General features: G+C 44.1%; 1 protein-coding gene across 1 annotated transcript in view; it reads right to left on the bottom strand.

The window, feature by feature from the left end:
- Positions 1–21,827, bottom strand: part of CLOCK (clock circadian regulator) — a 144,884-nt gene extending 123,057 nt beyond the window's left edge. The window contains exon 1 of the mRNA XM_089669267.1: positions 21,646–21,827. The gene's annotated coding sequence lies outside the window, so the exon portion shown is untranslated. The remainder of the gene's footprint in view (positions 1–21,645) is intronic.
- Between the last annotated feature and the right edge of the window lie 604 nt (positions 21,828–22,431).

The raw sequence follows: 22,431 nt of genomic DNA on the forward strand, positions 1-22,431 counted from the left end.
GGTGGAAAATCGTGTGACTTATTTTCTCCCACTCCTCACTGTGTGCTCCAAATTTTCAATGAAGGTCATTGCAGCAGTAAACCTTTCTGTTTGCAGACTCCTAGTCCCTCACAAGACCCACTGCTGCAGTGTTCTATGTGATGCACACATCTTGCATACAGCCAGTTTCAGTTAGATGAGATTGAGTTACTTCAGAGCCCAGCCTCTGTGCACCCTGAATCCTAGTACTCAGGAACTGGTGCCAGCCGAGTACTGCAAGTTGAACAACTCTTTAAAGCGGAGTTCCACACAACCTATCAAAAAAATAAAAGTCAACAGCTACAAAAACTGTAGCTGCTGACTTTTAAAAAACAGCCACTTACCTGTCCCTCGGTCCCGTGGTGTGTCCCCTGCAGCTCGCTTCATGGAATACAGGACGGCCGGCATCTTCAGTGTGGTAACCCCAGCTGTGACAGCTTGCGGCTTCACAGTCGGGTACCCACTGCGCATGTGAGTAGCGCTGCGTTTCATGAATGGTCCTGTAGTCATCTGGGACCTGTCACGTATCCCAAATGACTACAGGGAGGGAGGACACTTTCCGCTTCCGATCGCCTAGGTGATCAGACCAGAAGTGGGAGTGAGTACCTGTCAAATTTGGGTACCCATCTACCCCCCCCCCACTCCCCAAAGGTGCCAATCCTTAATGGGGAGCGGGGGGAGCAGTCCTTAAAGCGGAACTTCCCCTTTTGGGTGAAGCTACGCTTTAAGCCACCATTCATACCTGCATGTTTAGGCATGCCCATCTCCCTACATACAGCAATGCTGAACATGAGAAAAAAAAAAAATCTAAATTTTTTCTATCGTGGCTATTTAAATGTCTCAGTTTTTTTACTTAAAAAAGGAAAAGTAGAGCCAACACTCTTTTGGCCCTACTTCTCCTATATAGGTCCAACACTCTTTTGGCCCTACTTCTCCTATATAGGTCCTCCTGTGACCTGGTTTCAGCTGACAGGGGGCTAAAGTCCGCTGTCGGCTGAGGTCACTCAGCTGGTTTAGGTTCTGGTTCGAGCCAAACTTTAAAGTCAGGATCCACCCAGATGCCTGGATCAGCAATTGGCTCAGCCTCTCAGTGTGCCACAGAGAGCCTGAGAGCCAGCCGCTCCTGCCCCCTCCACAGCCCAGCACTTCAGTAAGTGCTGGAGAAGCAAAGCAGAGAGCTGGAGACTGACACTTACCGGCTCTGTGCTCACTGAAGACTGAGAACTGAGTGATCAGTGGTCTTTGATTACTCCGTTCTTGGTCTTAGAGGTGGTGGGGGAATCAATGCTGCATACACTTAGGTGAGTATGTATTTATTTTTAAATTCCCAAACTTCCCTTTGAAGCTTGAAGAGGTACATGAACTTTTATGTGGAGCTAGCTTGAAGCTCAGAGAGGTACATGAGCTTTTTTTGGAGCTGTGTTACACGTTTTTGGCCCCATAGACTTTAATTAAAGCACATTTATATGTGCGACGTGTTTTCATGTGTATTTATGTCTGAACTGATCTCCTCCCACCCAGGAGCTTGAATATATGTGCAAAAACGCTCGCAAACAATGAACTGCAAAGGCATGTAACACAAAGGATCTGGTTTACTGTTTTCTATTGTTCACATTTAGGGAAAGCTGTGTGTTAGTTTTAAGAGGCACAGCGTCACTATTAAGTGGACGTTACTGCAGTTATGTGCTGGCTCTACCTAACTTCTCCCATTACTGCAGGCAAGAATTCTGCTTTAATCATACAAAAAAATCAAATCAACTCCCTCCAAGATATGGAAGAAAAACACAGAACAGAAAAGCATAATAAAGCCTAAAAAATGGGTTTTGCCTGGTCTTACTAAGCACTGGTTTTTTTTAAATGCACACAGTACTGGCTGAAATTCAATTGGCCTGATTTGCGATGAAGCCCACTGGAAGACAGTCAGCAGTACGAGTACTCCAATGCCAAGCCATGTACTTATGAGTGTAAGACAGCAACAAAGTCACGACTATTCCCAAAAGAGGCAGAAAGAAAAATGCTAAATGTATGCAACTTTCAGATTTCCACAAGCTTGTCTGAACAATATCAACACACATCACATTTATATTTTAGATATACTGTACATACTACAATAGCAATTAACACTCACCAGGTACTTTATTAGGTACTAGTGGTGCACCAAAATGAAAATTCTGGTGCCGAAACCAAAAAGTCAGGATGCACTTGGCTGAAAACTGAAATGGACAGTTTTTAAAAATGTATATTTTTTCAAAAGCAATATTTTGTGGAAAAAAAAAATATATACCACAATTATTTTATAAAGTATGAAAGATGATGTTTCGGCAAGCAAATAAATACCCCAACATGTCATGCTTTAAAATTGCGCACGCTCGTGTAATGGCGCTAAACTACATTACTCAATCTCCATAAGTGACGCTTTAATTTTAAACTGGTAACCTGTAGAAATTTTTACAGAGGTGGTATTGTGCTAGAATTATTGCTCTTGCGATTCGTGGTGATGCCTCACATGTGCGGTTTGAACACTGTTTACATATGTGGGCATGGCAAACATCCCTTCTGATAGAAATAAGCAATGACAGGTCCTCTTTATGGAGAGATCTAGGGTCAATAAGACCCCACATCTCTCTTCCTCAATATAAAGCATTAGAGGGAAGGATTGATCTAGTGCTTTACAAAATAAAAAAAAAAAAAGGCCTCGTTTACATGGCACCGGAACCGGAAGTGCCGTACTGACGTCCAGTCCTCCAAGGGCATAGAGATGAGTGAAAGCCATCTTTCCTTCACTGATCTCTATGCCCAGAACCAGAATCAATAGATGGGTTCTCAGGTAAGACTGAGAACCACCAGGTGGAGACGGCGCTATTTTTGGCACCTGGTGCCTATATTCATATCGGCCTAAGGCCAATAGGGGTCATTTTGGCCGCCGAAATTTCAGTGCATCCCTATCAGTTACACCTGTTCAATTGCTTGGTAACACAGATTGCTAATCTAATCACATGGCAGCAACTCAATGCATTTAGGCATGTAGATGTTGTAAAGATGACTTGCTTAAGTTCAAACCGAGCACCAGAATGGAGAAGAAAGGGGATTTAAGTGACTTCGAACGTGGCATGGTTGTGGAGTATTTCAAAAACTGCTGATCTACTGGGATTTTCACACACAACCATTTACAGAGAATGGTCCAAATAAAAGAAAATATCAAGTGAGCAGCAGTTGTGTGGATGAAAATGCCTTGTTGATATCAGAGGTCAGAGGAGAATGGGCAGACTGGCTGCTGCGACATACAGATGGCAGGGTCAGAATTTGGCGTAAACAACATGAAAGCATGGATCCATCCTGCCTTGTATCAATGGTCCAGGCTGGTGGTGGTGGTGTAATGGTGTGGGGGATAATTGCTTGGCACTAGCAAGGTGTACCTAATAAAGTGGCTGGTGAGTGTATATAATACACATACCAAAATGTACTGCAAAAATACATTAAACCAGAGATGCTAAAAGGAAACAAATGTTTCTAAGTATATTTAGCCCCAGTTCACACCGATGCAACTTGTCATGTGAATTTGAAGTTGCATGACAAGCAGCATCCCATATCTTTCAATGGCCCCATTCTAGTCAAGACGATGGCAAAAAAAAAAAAAAAAAGTTCCTGCACTATTTTTGTGAGACTTTGTTGTGATATGCATTAACCTGTATTACTGAAGTCACAATGAAGTTGCACAGCATAGTCCAGGGATGCGCAATTTGTATTGCCCCACACCCGGGACATGTAGTTCCGTGCGCCGGGCAGGCAGTTTTTGTTTATATTTAGCCCCACTGCGGGCAAGTAGCAAGGCTTGTCAGGTTGGAAGCATTTGGGTGGCTGCACCACCACCTGACTGCTTTCACACATGCCGTGAAAGTGCGCCACCCACCCCCGTTATGTACCCTGGGCTCTGCTTGCCCATCTTCGGGTCGGGGGTCATGAATTGCGGGAGCCGCCAGTTCCTGACTCAGAAGTAACATGTATGACATCACTTCAGGGTCCCCATTGACAGCATCCCCGCCATCGAGGCTGGGAAAGAATGTAATGCAGTGCGATCTGCACTTCATTACATTCAGAGGAGCACAGGGGAGACATGTAGGGTCTTTTAGACCTGCGTGAGGAAAGTGCAGCCGAGAACCGGCAACTGCATTTCCCGCTGATCAGCGTGTCATTGGACATGGCTGATCACATGGTAAAATGCCACTATAATGGCCTTTTACCACATCACATGATCAGCTGTGTCCGTAGGACACAGCGTTCACGGAGATTGCCGGGGGCACGCAGGAGAGCGCATTCTGGGAGGACGCCATTGGACGGCCTGCCAGAACTGGTCGGCCGCAGTGCAGCCGTCAATTGACTACCTGCGGTCGGCAACTGGTTAAGCGACAAACATATGACAATGCAGGTGGAGAGGGATCCTTCCAACATAACAAAATTGCCTAAATTTTGCATTTTCTAGACCTTTGCAGTAATATCGCATGGCATAAAAAATAGAAACTACCACTATTTTGTTCTCTAGGGTGTTATCTTTCAGAAAATATATCATGGATTGGGGGTTTTATGCACGCTTCAGGCCTAAAGTGATTTTTTTACACGAACTCAATGTTCCCACCCCTGTAGCGGCTCAGCGATCTAAGCCCTCTGTGTGACAGCAGTATGACAAGAAGTTCCCCGTACCTGCTGTCACTTTTTGACAAGAGCACAGCTGCATCAGAGTTCTGTGAATGAATTAACTATGAGTACTGGCATCCTTTGCGGATGTCGGCTTGTAGTACTCAATGGCGCTGGTGAGCTCTCCAGTAGTTCACCGATTCTGACTCACCATGTGAAACTGCCCTACCGTATGAGGTACGAACAGACAGATTACACTGACTGACAGTCTGCAGGAGACCTCCATTACACCCACGATCTGCTGACTGCTACTACAATACTTTCCTGGCTCCTAAAATTAAAAAAAAAAAAATAGTAAAAATGCATAGTTTTTTTACCTGTAAAAAATGTGCATTTATTATAATTTGTTTTTAATGTGAACTTATCCTTTAACAGAGCGGACACTAGAGGTTGATTTGGCAGCCCAGCAGGCACTAGTACGGAGAAACCAAGTGCTTTCGTGTGTGTGGGCAACCTGAGAGAATAACATTTTTTTATTGGAGCCAGAGCCTCATTTACTCAATCAATCATGCATTTCTGCTGAGAGAGCCTGACACTCCCCTTTCCTGACAGCACCTAATCGGTGATCATCACACTGCAGGGTCTCCCCTCTCCCTGCTTGTCCTCAGGTGTGCTGCTGGTGACAGGCACTGAGGTAAGTAGGAGATAAATAAAATATTAAACGTTTAAGTCGCCATAAAGATCTTATACTTTTTAAATGCTCCAGCCAATCCTAAAAGCACCTCAGATTTAAACATGGTTTTGGTTAAAATTATATATATATTTTTTTTTTTATCAGGAGAAGTAGGTTGGGACCCCGATTTAGTCCTTGGACAAGTAGTTTTGAAGAAAAAAAAAAAGTCCATACCCCTTGGACATAGAAGAGATGGTAACTGTGGACACAATGCAAGAGATCATCAAAGAATGCAAACATGATGCAGGAGCTTCAGGAGACAGTCATAGACTGAAGACATACTGTAGTACATAAGGGTGCTAGAAATCACTACTATAACAAGGCAATAGTGAAACAAATTAGTGTCTGTAGAGGCATCGAGGGCCACACAAAAAGTGCCAGGGCCTCCTTCCTCTTGCTGGCAACACTTTGACATAATTAAAAAAAGTAAACATGCACCTCTGTGATAAAATTTTAGATGAAAGATGCTCACCATCCCTCTTCAGTGCTCAAAGCCAGAAGTCATGGAATGATTTCCATGCAGTAGATGCCTTCTGTGGTATGTAAGAAAGTATGCATTTCCCAATAAAAATAGTAACAATGTTGCAGAAAGAACACTTTAGTTGTGTCCATCCCATATGACCTCAGCAAACCTATTCCTAAAAGCTTTAGATACATGCTATCACCTAGATGCCTAGAAATAAATTACTATTTGTCTGTTACAATACTATAAAGCTTCATAATGTTTTGTGCTTTACAAGAACATAGCACGTGAAGACTGGCTTGGATGTCTTGTGACCCAGAATTGAGCAGAAACAATTTCTATAATGTGTTATATACTTCTCACACTTGAACCTCAATGTAACCAGTAAACCTGATGGAAAATTTCAACCTCATCACAAAATTTACAGAGGACCTTCAGTCTCCCCCCCCAAAAAAAATTAAAAGTCAGCAGCTACAAAATACTGTAGCAGATGACTTTTAATAAAATGACACTTACCTGCCCAGGGATCAGTGCCGTCATCACTTGGGCAAGTTCTTCACCAGTCTTCGGTTATGCAGCACTGGCAGGTTTACTAAAGGAAACCACCATGAAGCCTTGCGGAATGAATGGTCCTGCAACCTTCTGGGACTTGTGACGTGTCACAGAAGGCTCCGGGCAAAGGTGAGGAGGGGCAGGGGGAAACGTCTATTCAGATCACCTAGGCGATCCGGCCATTATCCGGTGCACTTATGGGAGTAGGTACCTGTCAAAACCAGGTATCTGCTCCCCTCCAAAAAAAAAAAAAAGTTTCCAAAAGTGAGAGGAGGAAGTGGAAAAGAAGAAGAACTTCCCCTCTTGCCCTCTGGAAGATTTACCCCCCTTCCTGACCAGGGTATTTTTTTGTGATACGGCGCTGCGTTGCTTTAACCGCTTCCCTTCCTCCCTATAGCAGTAATACTGCACCGCCATTCGTGGCCTCGGCTATCAATCACGGGTCCCGGTCGGTGATGACTCGCCGGCGCACAGTGATTGTCGAGCATCTCCGACAGAGGGGGGGGGGGGAAGAACCGTTTATAAACATTATAGTTCTCTCCCCTGTCAGCTCCTGCACACTGCTTTTTATGGCTCTGCATAGCACAGCAATAGAAAGCAGTGTGCTTACAGTGAAGCACTAACAGGACACAGTGTAAAACGGCACACAGCAAACCCTTTGATCAGCCCACATGTTAACCCTTTCCTGCCCAATGTCATTAGTACCGTGTCAGTGCTTTTTATTAGCACTGATCACTGTATTGGTGTCACTGGGGATGTCAGTGACACCAAGTCAGTTATCCCCAGTATCAGAATGCCCGCCACAGTCCCGCTATAAGTCGCTGATCACCGCCATTACTAGTAAAAATAAAAAGTAAAAAAATCCCAGTATATACAGTGAAGGAAACAAGTATTTGATCCCCTGCTGATTTTGAATGTTTGCCCACTCACAAATAAATGATCAGTCTACAAATCAAATGGTAGGTGTACTGTAACACTGAGAGACAGAATAGCAACAAAAAATTCAAAAGAAATGCATGTCTAACAAATTATGCACTGATTTGCATGTTCATGAGGGAAATAAGTATTTGATCCCCTTCACAGAACATGACTTAGTACTTGGTGGCAAATCCCTTGTTGGCAATCACAGAGGTCAGACGTTTCCTGTAGTTGCCCACCAGGTTTGCACACATCTCAGGAGGGATTTTGGCCCCCTCCTCTTGGCAGATCCTCTCCAAGTCATTAAGGTTTGGTGGCTGACGTTTGACAACTTGAACTTTTATCTCCCTCCACAGATTTTCAATCGGATTAAGGTCTGGAGACTGGCTAGGCCACTCCAGGACCTTAATGCGCTTCTTCTTGAGCCACTCTTTTGTTGCCTTGGCCATGTGTTTTGGGTCATTGTTATGCTGAAACACCCATCCATGACCCATTTTCAATGCCCTGGCTGAGGGAAGAAGGTTCTCACCCAAGATTTGATGGTTCAAAATCAGCAGGGGGATCAAATACTTATTTCCTTCACTGTATACCGCCATTTGTAAATGCTATAACTTTCATGCAAACCAATTCATTTACATTGGGATTTTTTTTTAGCAAAGACATGTAGCAGAATACCTAAATTTGACGAAATTTTATTTTTACATTTTTTTTATTGGATATGTTTAATAGCACAAAGTCAAAAATATTGTTTTTTTTCTCAAAATTGACGGTCTTTATTTTTTTCTTTTTATACTGCAAAAAAATTTAAAAAATGCACAAGCGATCAAATACCACCGAAAGAAAGCTATATTCGTGGGGCGGGGGGGGGGGATGTAAATTTCATTTGGGTGCAACATTGCATGCCCGCACAATTATCAGTTAAAGTAACGCATCGCTGCAATGGCCTGGTCAGGAAGGGGGGGGTATATCCCCTGGAGGGCAAATGGTTAACTGACAATTGCGCAGTCATGCAACCAGGGGTGTATTTACCACAAGGCAAACAAGGCATTTGCCTAGGGCGGCATATTTCAGGGGGGCAGCGAAAGGATGGAAGAAGGGACACACGCAGCATAGGGACCAGGTGGGATATGAGAGAGGCTGTGGGCTGCTTGATGGTGTATGCAGAGCCTGACTCTTGTTTCCGGGGATGTCCAGAGCTGTGAAGGTGAGTGTCTTCTCTCTCTCGCACGGTCAAGGGGGGGGGGGGGGCATTGCCAGTGTATGGGGGTCGGTGGTAGTGGAAGGCTCTCTCGGGTGGGGGGCTGGGGTGTTGTTGGTCAGTGTCAGGCTTCCTTCGTGGGGGAGGAGTGTGCTTGTCAGGGTCTCTCCATTGGGGGGGAGCCAATTTTTGTGTTGCCTAGGGCAGCACGACACCTAAATACAACACTGCATGCAACACTGTACATAAATGAAATGTATGTAATTTTTTTTCCCCACAAATAGAACTTTCTTTCAGTGGTAGTTGACCACCTCTGCGTTTTTATTTTGTGCATGACAGGAGAGAGACCTGTGTTGTTTACGAGAATCGCCGTCCGGGACCTATTGATTGTGGGGCGGCGCGCGCACACACCCCTACCCGGAAACGCAAAATCACGTATATCTACACGGTTCTGCACAGAGAAGAAGCCCTGTAGCAGTACATCTGCTATGGGGTGGCAGGAAAGCGCTTAAAGGCCAGGTTCACTAGTTTAAAGGAACTTCTTTAAATGTATTATTTTTTGTGCTTAGGAGCCTGCAGAGCATTGGGCCTGCAATCAGCAGATTGCAGGTGCAATGTCAGGCTTCTGCAGACACTCGGTACAGCTGTCTGCCTGAACCTCCCATACAATCAGTTACTGTATTGCAGGAAGAGTCAATGAACTACAAAAAGATGTCTGCCAAGCGTGGCAGACAGGATTTGTAGCTCATTCATTCATAGATCTGTGTAAATAAAATGACACGGCTGTCCAGTTGAAGCCCCACAAAGCTGCGCTGTATTTAAATTGTGACAACAGGTGCCGTAAGAGGATCCCCTGCCCACTGTCACAATTTGAGATTAGGGGGTGAGCAGGGCTACTGTAATAGTAAATTGTTACACCCTAAATACAGGTGTAACAAGCTACTAAAGATTAACTTAAATTAGTAATAAATCATATAGTGGTGTAAAAAAAAAAAAAAAGTTTGTATTATATCCATCTGCTCTATTTCTAAATTGCCTAGGCTATCCCAGCAGAGGTGGGAGAAGGTACCTGCCAGAAATAGGCCACCCCCCCCCCTCCAAACAAAAACACAAACAAAAAAAAAAGCACTACCAAAAATGTTAGAATAGGGGTGAAGGATAGCGAAAAGCGGAACTTCCCTTTTAGGATGAAATTTCGCTTTAATGGCCCTACAAACTCATGAATATATTTGTGTTTTTCTGCTTCCTTATAATGAGCTCCCAAATCTCTCCATTCCCCCTCTCTTCCAATTGTTTGGAACCAGCAGTTCATTTTAGTTGTAGTCTTATGCACTGATCTGTGCACATTACCAATTTCATAGTCCATAGACCAGGGGTGTCAAACTGGCGACCCTCCAGCTGTTGTGAAACTACAAGTCCCATCATGCCTCTGCCTTTGGGAGCCGTGCTTGTAACTGTCAGTATTGCAATGCCTCATGGGACTTTCAGTTTGGCAACAGCTGGAAGGCCACCAGTTTGACACCCGTGCCATAGACCCTAGACCATCTTAAGAACAAGCAAGGGGGTGGCTACGTTACTACATACAGAATGAACATAGCCACCCTCTAACAGGAAGTCAGATCACACATGAAAAAAACCAGTGAGGACAAAATATGGGAACTGCCATTGACGACTTCGTTTTTGGACATGCAAACTTTGGAACTGTCATTCTGATCCTGAATAGAGATTGCAATGTGCATGAATGGAAGAAGCATAGCCCACAGAAAGCCTTCTAAAGAGCCCTTACAGGTTTTACTAGTGAGAAAGCTGTATAAAAAGATACTAAAGAAAAGTTTCAAAATTTAACTTGAGAAACTTTTGCCTATGAGGAATCAGGTAATGACATTACATACTGTATGTGATATCACTTTTTACATGTTGAAAGTTGTATATCATTTTGATGAATCAGGCCCAAACTCTCAGACAACAAAGGAGAAAACCAGAGTAAATTAGCGAGGTCATTTAAAATGAATTACTAATTAAAGCAAAACTCAAGAAAGTTTTTTACTTTAGAAATCATACATTCATTGACCCTGGAAACTACAGACTCCCCTTTGACACTCTCACGATAAAGGCTCGAGTTGTTCGCTCTACCCTCTCTTCTCCCCACTTCTTTTCTCAAAATGGCTTGTAATCTTTTCACAGAACACTAGAAGAGTGGTGTCTATATTATCCTTCTGCCAATAAAGCTATAATTCTACAGTAAGCTGCAAAGATCTGGGCATAGGATATCCTTCGGTAGAAGTAACTTGTTACCCATGTGCTGTGTCCCCCCTCCCCCCAAAAAAACCCCCCTGGAGTTCCACTTTAAGGCTAGGGTCACACCTGTGCAGCCGTGCTGGTAGTGATTTGCACAGGCAAGAGAGCCCATTCATTTGAATAGGCTGCTGTTCCCTGTGCTATTTTTTAAATTGCATTCCCCACAGTAACCGAAGTGCCCATTACGGCTGTGATTTCCAGTGCCTGCGGCGTGCCATTAGAAATAATGGCACACACCCACGGGTACCGGATTTCTGTATGGATGGTTGCGGCTGCCGGTATTTGTGCGGGTCTGGTAGCAGCACCAAGATACATTCAATAGCGACCAACAGAAAAGTCCAAATTCAAAAACATTCAAAAACGTCCAACAAAGTCCCAAAAAGTCTAAAAAATTGCCCATATAAACTGGTGATATCTTCATACTTTCCAACAATTCCCCATTTTTCTCTGAGCAGATTCCTCCTCTTCCTCTCTTTGCACCTCAAACAATTAAGCTACGCATTATCCTCAAAATAGAACAAAAATGAATGATAATGTGCTCACATCAAAGTGTTCACAAACGTGCCCCCAGTGACCATGTGTCCATCCAGTGACTGCAATTCTTACCCTTACCCCGAGTAGGTGAATGACTCGCTTGATATAGTATGTTGACTTTAGGATCTTTCTTTCAAAAATCTTTTCAAATACATAGGACCCTCAAAAAGATACAAGTCATATATAGTGTAATACCGTTAACTCATGAGCCTCATATACTGTGAATCAGTGTCACACACACCACACCCAGGGGCGGAGTGACAACTCATGGGGCCCCCGGGCAATAGGAGATCATGGGGCCCGTGTCCTTGCCCAAACTCAAAAAGCCTATGAAAAAGGTACCAGGGGCATCTCATGGGGCCCCCTACTGACCCCTGGCCCTCGGGCAGTGCCCGAGTTTCCAAATGGTCAGTCCGCCCCTGATCACACCAGTGATCATAATACAGTGAAACAGCTGAGTGGTCCAACACCTGTCATCCCATGCACCTTACCAGATTGATAGGCAATGAAAGCTTTTCTCAGACAGACTCTTTCTCCAGAACTGTGATTATCAATGCTTCAATACCAACAATGGCATATACCCAGAATGAAAGCAATCATCACGTACCAACGTATGTATTTGAAAAGATTTTTGGAAGAAGGATCCTACAGTCAACATACTATATCAAGCGAGTCACTCACTCAGGGTAAGGGTAAGATTTGCAGTCACTGGATGGACACATGGTCACTGGGGGCACCTTTGTGAACACTTTGATGTGAGCACATTATTATTCATTTTTGTTATGTTTTGAGGATAATGCACTATGTGTAGTTTACTTTGAGGAACAAAGAGGAAGAGGAGGAATCTTCTCAGAGAAAAATGGGGACTTGTTGGAAAGTATGAAGAGATCACCAGTTTATATGGTAATTTTTTGAGACTTTTTGTTGGACGTTTTTGAATTTGAAATTTTCTGTTGGTCACTATTGAATGCATCTTGATTTTGAGCTTCCTGGGTGGAAGTATTATTCTGGCGGCTAAGGGGACATTGTAGCCACTTTATATTTGGTATAGGAGGGTGTGATGTATTTATATACTGGAAGCAGCACCATCCGCACAGATGTGAACCTAGCCTAATTCAGTCCTGGCTGGATGCAGGAAGTGAATACTATTAGCCATTTATAAATACAGAAAATGTTACAGAAATCAGCATTTCCCACTAAAATATTGTGGCAAAAAAGTAAAAAAAATGTAACAGTACCCTATAAATGAAGCACAAACAAGTATAAAAATGTAAACAATTTACTTAAATTCCTGTGCAGACAATGTGCTCTTACATGCTTTCAGACACTATAAATAAAGACATGTGCTCTATGAATATCATGACTTTAGCTGGTTCTTATTCTGACAAGTATGAAAAGAGCCAAGCTCATTCCACAAGGGTGCACCTATAGGTTTACCTTCACCACATCATCAGAGGAGGATGTGTGTATACTATGCCAAACAGCCACTCATACATGAGCCACTGTAATGAGAACCATCAACAAGACAGCTTCAAAACATCATAATAATAGTCACTCTTTTAGGGTCCAAGCATACTAGGATCCAAAAATAATGCCAGAACCTCTGGCAGAAAAAAGGCAAACATTTTTTTATAGCAGCTCACATTGCACAAGAGTTTTGAGTTTATGGGCATTTTCTTTTATAAGCATTGTTCTTCCCAAAACATTCCCCTCTACCCATGTTGCAATGTACACTTGAAAATGCTGCGTTTACAAGCATTTCGCATCTGCCTGGAAATCCTCTGAAAAATGCATTTGTGATGGTTTATTTCTCTGCCTCTCCTTGAAATATGCCTCTAAATGTCCTAATGTGCATGGAAACATAGGATAACATTGAGCTGCTTCTACGGGCCGGAGAAAAAAAAAAAAAAAAATACAAAACTCCTGTAAAAGTAGCTTTTTTTAAGCCCAGTGTACATAGAACCCAAGGGTTCCTTTACACCATGGTGCACAGAACTGTTTTTCTGCACGTGTTCTGCAAGGGCACAACAAAATCAATTGTTCTCTATGTGCCCTGTTCACACCACAAAACTAGTTTTATGTGCAGATCTTTTCTGCACAGGAATCCGCAACGTGTATAAAACTCATTGGAGAACTGATGTAAACTGATGTCTCTGCAAGTGAAATCTGCACGTCAGTTTCTATCAGCTTTTCTGCACATATTGTGAATGAAGCCTTAGTGTTTACCTATTCTGGGCTGAAGTCTTCTTTAGTGTTGGTTATACTTGTGCAGTGAGCCTACATAGACATGAATTGGGCTATAGTCCAAGTGTCTCTAGTTTCAAACTAAGGCCCTATACAGGTCAGCGAAGTACAGGTGCAGCCAATGCAGAAGAAGGTAAGAAGGGCACAGAAGAGGTAAATAAGCTGCTGGGTGGAAGTTTCTAGGTCAGTGCTTCAGGGATATATTACTAGTGTTAATATATCAAGTGCAACACAATAACAATACAACAAAAAGTTCCTAAATCGCTGTATGACAAGAACCCCCAAGGATAATACAGTGATTCCCAATTAGTGATGTATTCAGACATCCAGGTGAAAAGGTGCTCTGTCCCACCACCAGAGGAAATCAAGGCTGCTCACTTTATGACCTGTTTGCTCAGGGGTAATGTCAATATCACACTTTTTCCCCCTTAGGGATCAAATCCAATGGGAGATCTTCAGCTTCTTTTTCCTCTGGTGGTGGGACAGAGCACCTTTTCACCTAGATTTCTGAATACCATCACTAATGGTGAATCACTGGATCATCCTTGGGGGTTCTTGTTGTTATACAACAATTTATGAACTTTTTGTTGTGTTGTTATTGCTTGCACTTGATGCATTTACACTGTTTAGTGGGGTATTGTGGATTGTACCTTAGGGCTCGTTTACACTTGGCTGTTTTACCAACGCTTGCCAAACGCCCCTATAGCGTTTGGCAAGCGTTGGTCCAGCATTTGCGGAGCGTTTTTTTAACGCTCGGCAAACGCTTTGGAAACGCCGCATGCGCGGTTTAGCGGCGTTTGCTGAGCGTTAAAAACGCCCCACAAATGCCTATAATGCAGTTTGAATGGTGTTAGCGCTCCGCAAACGCACCGCAGTGGCACCATAGACTAGAATAGGAGGCTTCAACTCCTCGTGACTCGATCAGAGGCGTCCGTTTTGCCACGACACAAACGCTCCCGTTAGAACAGCACCATGTGCAGTAATGTGCAGAATTAGCAGAGGCATTTGGGAAGCGGTAAAGACGCTTCCCAAACGCCTCTCTGCCGCCTGCACACAACGCTAGTGTGAACGTAGCCTTATGTATTCAGCTTGCAATTGTTTTGTGTTTAGATTTTATCTGATTGGTTTTTGAAAAAGGATTAATGTAAGGTCACTTTGTGACCTGTCAATAAAGGAGGAAAAAAGTAAATGTAAACGATGCAGTGGCACTGCTCTTCTCCTTTCGTAGTGCAGACCAGTGGACAATGGTGTGAACATGCCCTGAAAGAACTTTTTTTGATACATTGGTGGCTCATTAAAATAAATGGACTGCCTTAATACAACAAACATTAACTCCAAGCAGACCAATGTGCATGAGACCTAAAAGCATGTCAGATACCGGTTTCTACTAGTTGTGGTTCCATGCCTCCCATCTACACCACTAGTGGCTGTCCCTGTAGCTATTCACCCTGAAGGATCAGATGCTGAAGGTCCTAGTGGTGCCTAAATTAAAGATTTAATCCAGCAAAGGCACTAAGAGTGACTATGATATATGTAATATAAAGATACACCGGTGCTAGAATGCATATACAATTAGGATACAACAGTGTCTATATAAAGGACACCAACGTTAAGCCCTCACCGTTGCTGCCTAAGGGAGCTCCTGATTGTAAACAATGACTGGGAGCTGTCCATGACAGCCCGGTCACTGTGCTGGGAGTGCACACTCAGAACAGAATGGGGGTTCTCTATGGACTTTCCAGTCCTGTCACCACATAGATGGGTACAGCCAGTGGGAGCAGGCTAAGTGTAATCCATAGGCTGTCATCTGCTTTTTAGGATGTCACCGCTCCTGAATGTATGGAATCTCAGCATCACCTACACACCACAAAGGCCCACTCACACCAGGGGGCAGGCGGGATACTCTATATGATACGCACCTGCTGGTGTGCATTGTTTAGGAGCGGTGAAATGTGTTCCTACAAGGTAATGCACTGATTAAGACATAACACAAATTGCCTGGTCTATATGTTGGGAAAGGCATGATAAGAACATATGCACACCTTAGAACTACAGTATACTGATGAGTAAAGTTCCTCAAATGATATGCTGTGAATAGGCCATAACAGAACTGGGACACGTATACTTCCCCGAATAGTTTTTGATGTGGGTGTCCCTATGCTACCTATTCATAAGTGGAGAACCAAACATAGAAGGAACACGGGGGGGATTCATAGTGTTATAGAATTCCTTTGGCCTGCCACACCAAAGTGATCAGTGTTTGCACCAGATTCATATACCTCTCAGGAAGAGGTACACAGATCTGTCATACTGGACATTGCTTCCTCAGTGTGTTCCCTCCCCAGCCACTGAACCAATCACACTGACAGGCACATGGCAGGGGTTCTGTAGTGGGGGTGGGCAGAGCCTGATGGGGAACCAAGACTAGGTCCCAACATCAGGTCTGCCTTGCTTTTGACTGACAGTGCAGTGTCAATCCAACAGTGGCTTTCAATTCCGCGCACTGCCACCCATTGTCAGTCAAAAGCAAGGTGGACCTGCTGGGGAACCAGTGTCTCAGTTCCCCTCCAGGCTCTGCCTACCTAACAGGAGCTGTAGCGACTAGTTCCCCATCAGGCTTCAGGTAAATATTCCCCTCTGACCTGTCATTTGTCAATATGGACATTGCCATATTTGAGTAAGAACGTTACCACTATTTCTTGCCTCTTTGTTTACATTCAGCTTTTACCCACAGAATCTCCCAGATGACAGCTCATTGAGACAGGGATAGAATCCTGTGCAGGGTCACATACATGACAACTTTGCAGCACAGACATGGTCCATGCTGAGCACTGGCCTACCTGCGTACACAAGCTCAAAGCCAGTCTTAATTACTTCCATTTTACTTATTGGAGAACTGCCAGTAATTATTTAAACTGGAACTAAACCCTCTCTGTTTGATCTGTAGGTGCCATGATGCTACACATGTGATCGGTTATCACACCAGCCATTTAAAGGCTTGGTTCGGTTTGATTAAAGCAACTGTGACAGTTATTCACAGCATGCATACAATGGAAGTCTTTTGGCTTAGTTCTGCTGTAAGAATCGGTTTATGTCATAGCAACATGTTCTTAACCACTTACCATCCAGAGGATTTACCTCCCTTCCTGACCAGGCGCTGTGTTACTTTAACTGACAATTGCGCAGTCATGCAACACTGCACCCAAATAAAATTTACGGCCTTTTTCCCACGAATTGAACTTTCTTTCAGTGGTATTTGATTGCCTGTGCTTTTTTTTGCGTTATTAGAAAAAAAAAAGACAATTTTGAGGGGAAAAAAAACTGTATTTTTGACATTTTGCTATTAAACATGTCCAGTAAAAAAATTTGAAAAATCAAATTTCGCCATAAATTTAGGCCAAAATGTATTCTGCTACATGTCTTTGCTTAAAAAATCCCAATACGTGTAAATTAATTGGTTTACATGAATGTTATAGAGTTAAAAAATGGTGGTATATATACTGGGATTTTTAAAAATGTTATTTTTACTAGTAATGGCGGCAATCAGCGACTTAAAGTGGGACTGCGACGGGCATTTAGACATTGGGGGGAACTGACTTGGTGTCACTGACATCCCCAGTGACACCAATACAGTGATCAGTGCTAATAAAAAGAACTGACATTGTACTAATGACTCTGGGCAGGAAGGGATTATCATGTGGGGTGATCAAAGGGTTAACTGTGTGTTGTTTTACTAGGGGCTGCGTGTTAGTGTTTCACTGTAAGCACACTGCTCTGCATGGCTGTGCTGTTCACAGTCATGCAAAGCAGTGTGCACGAGCTAACAGGGAGGAGAACGGTTTTGTTTACCAACAGTTCTCCCCCCTCGTCGGAGATGCTTGGCTGGGACCCGGTGATTGACAGCCGCAAAAGCTGTGCCCCCTACCCGGAAATGTAAAATCACGTATATATCTGTGATTTTGCGCTCCCGTGCCGCCCTGTAGCAGTATATCTGCTATAGGGTGGACGGGAAACAGGTAAAGTGGTAACTCTTAGTGCTCATTCACACTGCCAGCTGGGCTGCAGGGAGCTGTGGTGGCGGGTGATGTGATGCGTGTTTCAGTGCATTATGGTTTCCTTTTTCTCTTTAACTTTGCTTGAAATGCACAAAGTGACACTTCATTCATGTATCCACAGAGCAGTGTTGGTGCATTGCACTGCTGTATGGTGACATGCGGTGTCTACCTGTGTGCTGCAGTAAAATGCAGCATGTCTACATGTATCACATACAATGTTAGTTCTGCAATACAATATGTTTACATGCTTGCTCACGGTCTTCCTTACAATGTACGCTAAGCCAGGGCTTAAAATTTCAAGTCCTAAGCTACTACCTAGGCCTAAGAGTTACTCGCCTCCAACAAACACACACAGACATGTACATACACACGCACAGAGACACATGTACACACACACACACACAAATACAGACACATGTATACACACACACAGGCACGTACAGACAACCATACACACAGATACATGTACATACACAGAAATAGACGCACAGACACATGTACATACATACAGACACATGTACATACACACACGTACATATACGCAGATACATGTACAGATACACACATGTACAATTATACATGCATACACACACCCCCATAAAAAGTTTCAGTACTCCGTTGTTCACTCACAGAGCCAGGTACTGCACTCTAGGGGGAGGCAGAGAGCACAGCACACACTCCTTCCTTTGCTTTCACTGCACTCAGCTATTGAGCAGTCTGACGGCTCCCAGTGCCAATGACAGATCCGGCCTGAGCTCCAAGCCTGCTCAGCAAGACGGACGTGGGGGACACACTCGCCCCATCATAATTTCCACTCACCATTGGTGAGCATGCGAGTGGAAATTTCAAGCCCTGCGCTAAGCTGCACAGATCAGTTTACATTTCTGGCACAGATCCTGTGTGCTGGGGTGACTGCACTCCTGTGCATGTGCAAGGGTGACAACATCCCGCACTGACCAATGAAGATAGCTGCACCCAGAAAAAGCCAGGAAAAATATGCAGGCAAAGGATCTTGGACCCCTGACGGAGAGGTAAGTATTGCAGACTTTAGGGCTTGTCTACAACATAAGATGCATCCGAAAGTGCGCATGCATTTCTTTGCACAAGCCTGTGTGTTCCCATGTCGTGCGTTTTGGACAGTCCATTCATTTTAAGCCCATTTCAATAGGCTGTCCAATGTGCAAAGAGTGCAGCAGGCATGATTTTTAAAAATGTGCCACACCAAACTGCATGGCATTAAGGTACCACATGTTTTGGTGGCACGCAAACGCACCCACAGTTGCTAAATGCGTGAGTGTGCCATTAAAATCAATGGCACCTGCAAGCATCTGCAGAAAGCGGCGTCTTTACGTGTGGCGTGGAAAAGCACATGTAATAGTGTGAACAAGTGCTTAGGGTAGCAGAAGTAAGAACTACCTGAATTTGTTGCAAGTGTTGGCTTACTGAGACTGGTGCAAATGTTTGCATGAATTAGGTGCAAGCAAGGGTTTTCTCGGCTTCCCTGAACGCCTTTCTCCTGGCAAGAGACAAAATTCTGAAAAAAAACAAAAAAAACGCACCTAATGCTGTATTTTACACGCACAGTTAGGCATGTCAAGTGTTTGAGCGTTTATGGATTTAATTGGACAGAATAATGTATTCTGTTCATTGGAATGAATAGATGCTCAAGTACAAAAAGCACCTAGAATTTAGCCGCATCAACCCTTTTCTCTGTGGAATTGCTCCTTTCCTGAATGTGCTGGTAATGTTTTTTTTTCTGTGTGTAAACGCCCCTCTTCTAATATGCCTGCACGTGCCTGGACACATAGGCTAACATAGAGGTGTGTTAAGTTGTTACTAAACCCACAGCAGTAAAATCAGTCTGTATATGCAGTAAAGCACGCTTGCTATACTCACTGTGGAACCTAAGGGGTTAATCCTCTGCAATGTGTAAAAGAAAAAAAAAAAAAGGCTGTTCGATCCTGACTTCTCTGTTCCTCCCCTTCTTCTACTGTCCCCAATCCATCTGCTGATAGTACAGAACTCTAGGAGTCACTCTGCACATGCTGTTTGTGTGTATTGCTAGAGAGGTTTTTTTTTTCTTTGGGAGGGTGCATGTGATCAGCACAGAGCCAATCAGCACTGTTAGGACAGAGGGTCAGGTGTCATGCAGCCTTATAGGACAGTCAGAGGAGAATGAAACTCCTCCTACAAGATTAACCAGTGCTTTGCTGGACACTGATAGAAGTCACAAGACTGCTCTAACTGCTAATGAGAAAAGGTATTTAGCAGTTTATATTTACTAAAAGAATTGCATATCCATGTTGTGTGTACTGTGGGAGACCAGATATAGTGAATGCAGGGTCCTGGGTTTAGTAACACTTTAATTAATGTTACTAAACCCACAACAGTATAATCAGTCTGTATATGCAGTAAAGCATGCTTGTTCTTCTCATTGTGGAGCCTAAAGAATTAATCCTCTGCATTGTGTAAAACCGCTGTTTGATCCTGACTTCTCTGATCCTCCCCTTCTTCCAGTGGCCCCCCCCCCCCTCTTATCTCCTAATAGGACATATTGTGCAGAGTCACTCTGCACATGCTCAGTTTGGTGTATATTGCTAGAGAGCTTTTTTTTTTCTTGGAAGAGTGCATGTGATCAGCACAGGGCCAATCAGAACTGTCCAGACAGAGGTCAGGGGTTCTGCATCCTCCTAGAGCAGAATGAAAACTCCTACAAGCTTTGACATGTGCTCTGTTGAACACTGATAGAAGTCACAAGACTGCTCTAACTGCTGATGAGAAAAGGTATTTAGCAGTTTATATTTACTAAAATAGTTGCATATCCATGTTCTGTGTGAGACCAGATATAGTGAATGCAGGGTCCGGGGTTTAGTAACAATTTAATTAGTGTTACTAAACCCACAACAGTATAATCAGTCTGTATATGCAGTAAAGCATGCTTGTTCTCATTGTGGAACCTAAGGAGTTAATCCTCTGCATTGTGTAAAAACACTGTTTGATCCTGACTTCTCTGATCCTCCCCTTCCTCCAGTGCCCCCCTCTTATCTCTTAATAGGACACATCGTGGAGTAACTCTGCACATGCTCAGTTTGGTGTGTATTGCTAGAGAGCTTTTTTTTTCTTAGGAAAAGGTATTTAGCAGTTTATATTTACTAAAATAGTCAAATTACCGTATTTGGTGTACTGTGGGAGACTTGATAGTGAATGCAGGGTCATGGGTATAGCAACACTCTAACAGGCAAGAAAAAAAAAAAAAAGACCAAAGCCTGTAAAAATGGCCTATGTGGATGTATGTGAATGGGCCCTTAGGGAACATATGCTGCACCACAGCTAGATTCAAGAACCCCAGTGGGGGATCCCATGATCAGCAGCAAGTACCATCCCCATTGAAAACAATGTGAGGATACCACTTCACAAAGCTAATCGCAGCACTGGCATTGTAAACATTCATGCAGCGACCACATGCAAGTGGCTGTCTCTGGACACACACAGGGCCGATCTTTCGCTTGTGATCACTGCAAGAGCGATTACCTGCAAATGGGCGCACTGAGCTGCAGAAGCCAGCATTCTCCCATGGCTTTCAGTGGGGTTGCCTCTTGCAGCTAATGGGGGATCCCCTGCCGGGGTTCTTACATCTAATCATGGAGCAGCTGGGCTCCCCTGATGCAGACGGTCACTAGTAGGCAGGCAGACAGCACACTGGAGAGAGAGGTCAGCTGTGGACATGCTGTCATAACACAGCCATCCTCCTCATAGTGGAGGGGGCAGACATCCATCATACACAGTCCCCCCCTGTGCTGTGTCTGGTGTCAGGCCCGGCTCCTCTCTCCTCAATGACCCCCACCTGTGAACACACACCCGCTCCGGGCTGTAGTCAGCTCCCCTCAGGGTACACAGGCAGGAAAGTTCTGTCCTCTCAGGGGGGGTGTTATACCCGCAGTGTTATACAAGGAGCACACACCTCACATACACAACACAAGGCAGAGGGCTGTCCTCCCACCTGATAAGGCCGCTCTGAAGCACCGATCTCTGCTGATCACCAGCCCGGGGCCTGCTTCCTCCGTCCTGCCTGTGTTGATGCGTCTTACACCCGCTGCCTGCGTACTGCGAGCCGATCACTCCCCCACCATCACTAATGCCACAGCTCGGCGCATGCCCAGCCCAACCCAGGAAGCGGCCATACTGGGAGCCCTGGACGGATCGGGAATAGGTTCCATTGCGCATGCGGGAGATGTCTTGCTTGGCCATGTGACTTCCCTTCCTGCTCTACTTGGCAGCCCGGCAGATCCTGTTGTGTGGCCTGCAGAGTGGTGGCACGACTCAGTGGGATGGCGGCACTAAATATACACCTGTGACAATAATAATTAAAATACACAGACACATATATATCCGTTCAGTCGTATCCAACCCTTGGTGATTGCATGAACTGTCACTAGTAAGAGACTTTTGCAATGAATTCTGTTAGCAATTATTTTTATAGGGTAGGTTGTCAGGTCTTTCCCCAACCCCTACCATTCAGGAGATCCTGCATGGCCAGGGATGAATCTAGGACCAATTAACCTACCAGCATGTCTTTGGAGTGTGGGAGGAAACCAGAGCACCCGGAGGAAACCCACGCAAGCACAGGGAGAACATGCAAACTCCATGCAGGAGGCACCGTGGTCAGGAATCGAACCCATGACTCATTTATTGCAAGGCAAATGTGCTAGCCACTGTAATATATATATATATATATATTATATATATATATATATACACTATAGTCACATATGGCATAGTTACTAAA

Source organism: Staurois parvus, unplaced genomic scaffold (assembly GCF_062004578.1).
Source record: "Staurois parvus isolate SC_StPar_1 unplaced genomic scaffold, SC_StPar_1.0 ptg000071l, whole genome shotgun sequence".
Taxonomy (NCBI): Eukaryota; Metazoa; Chordata; class Amphibia; order Anura; family Ranidae; genus Staurois; species Staurois parvus.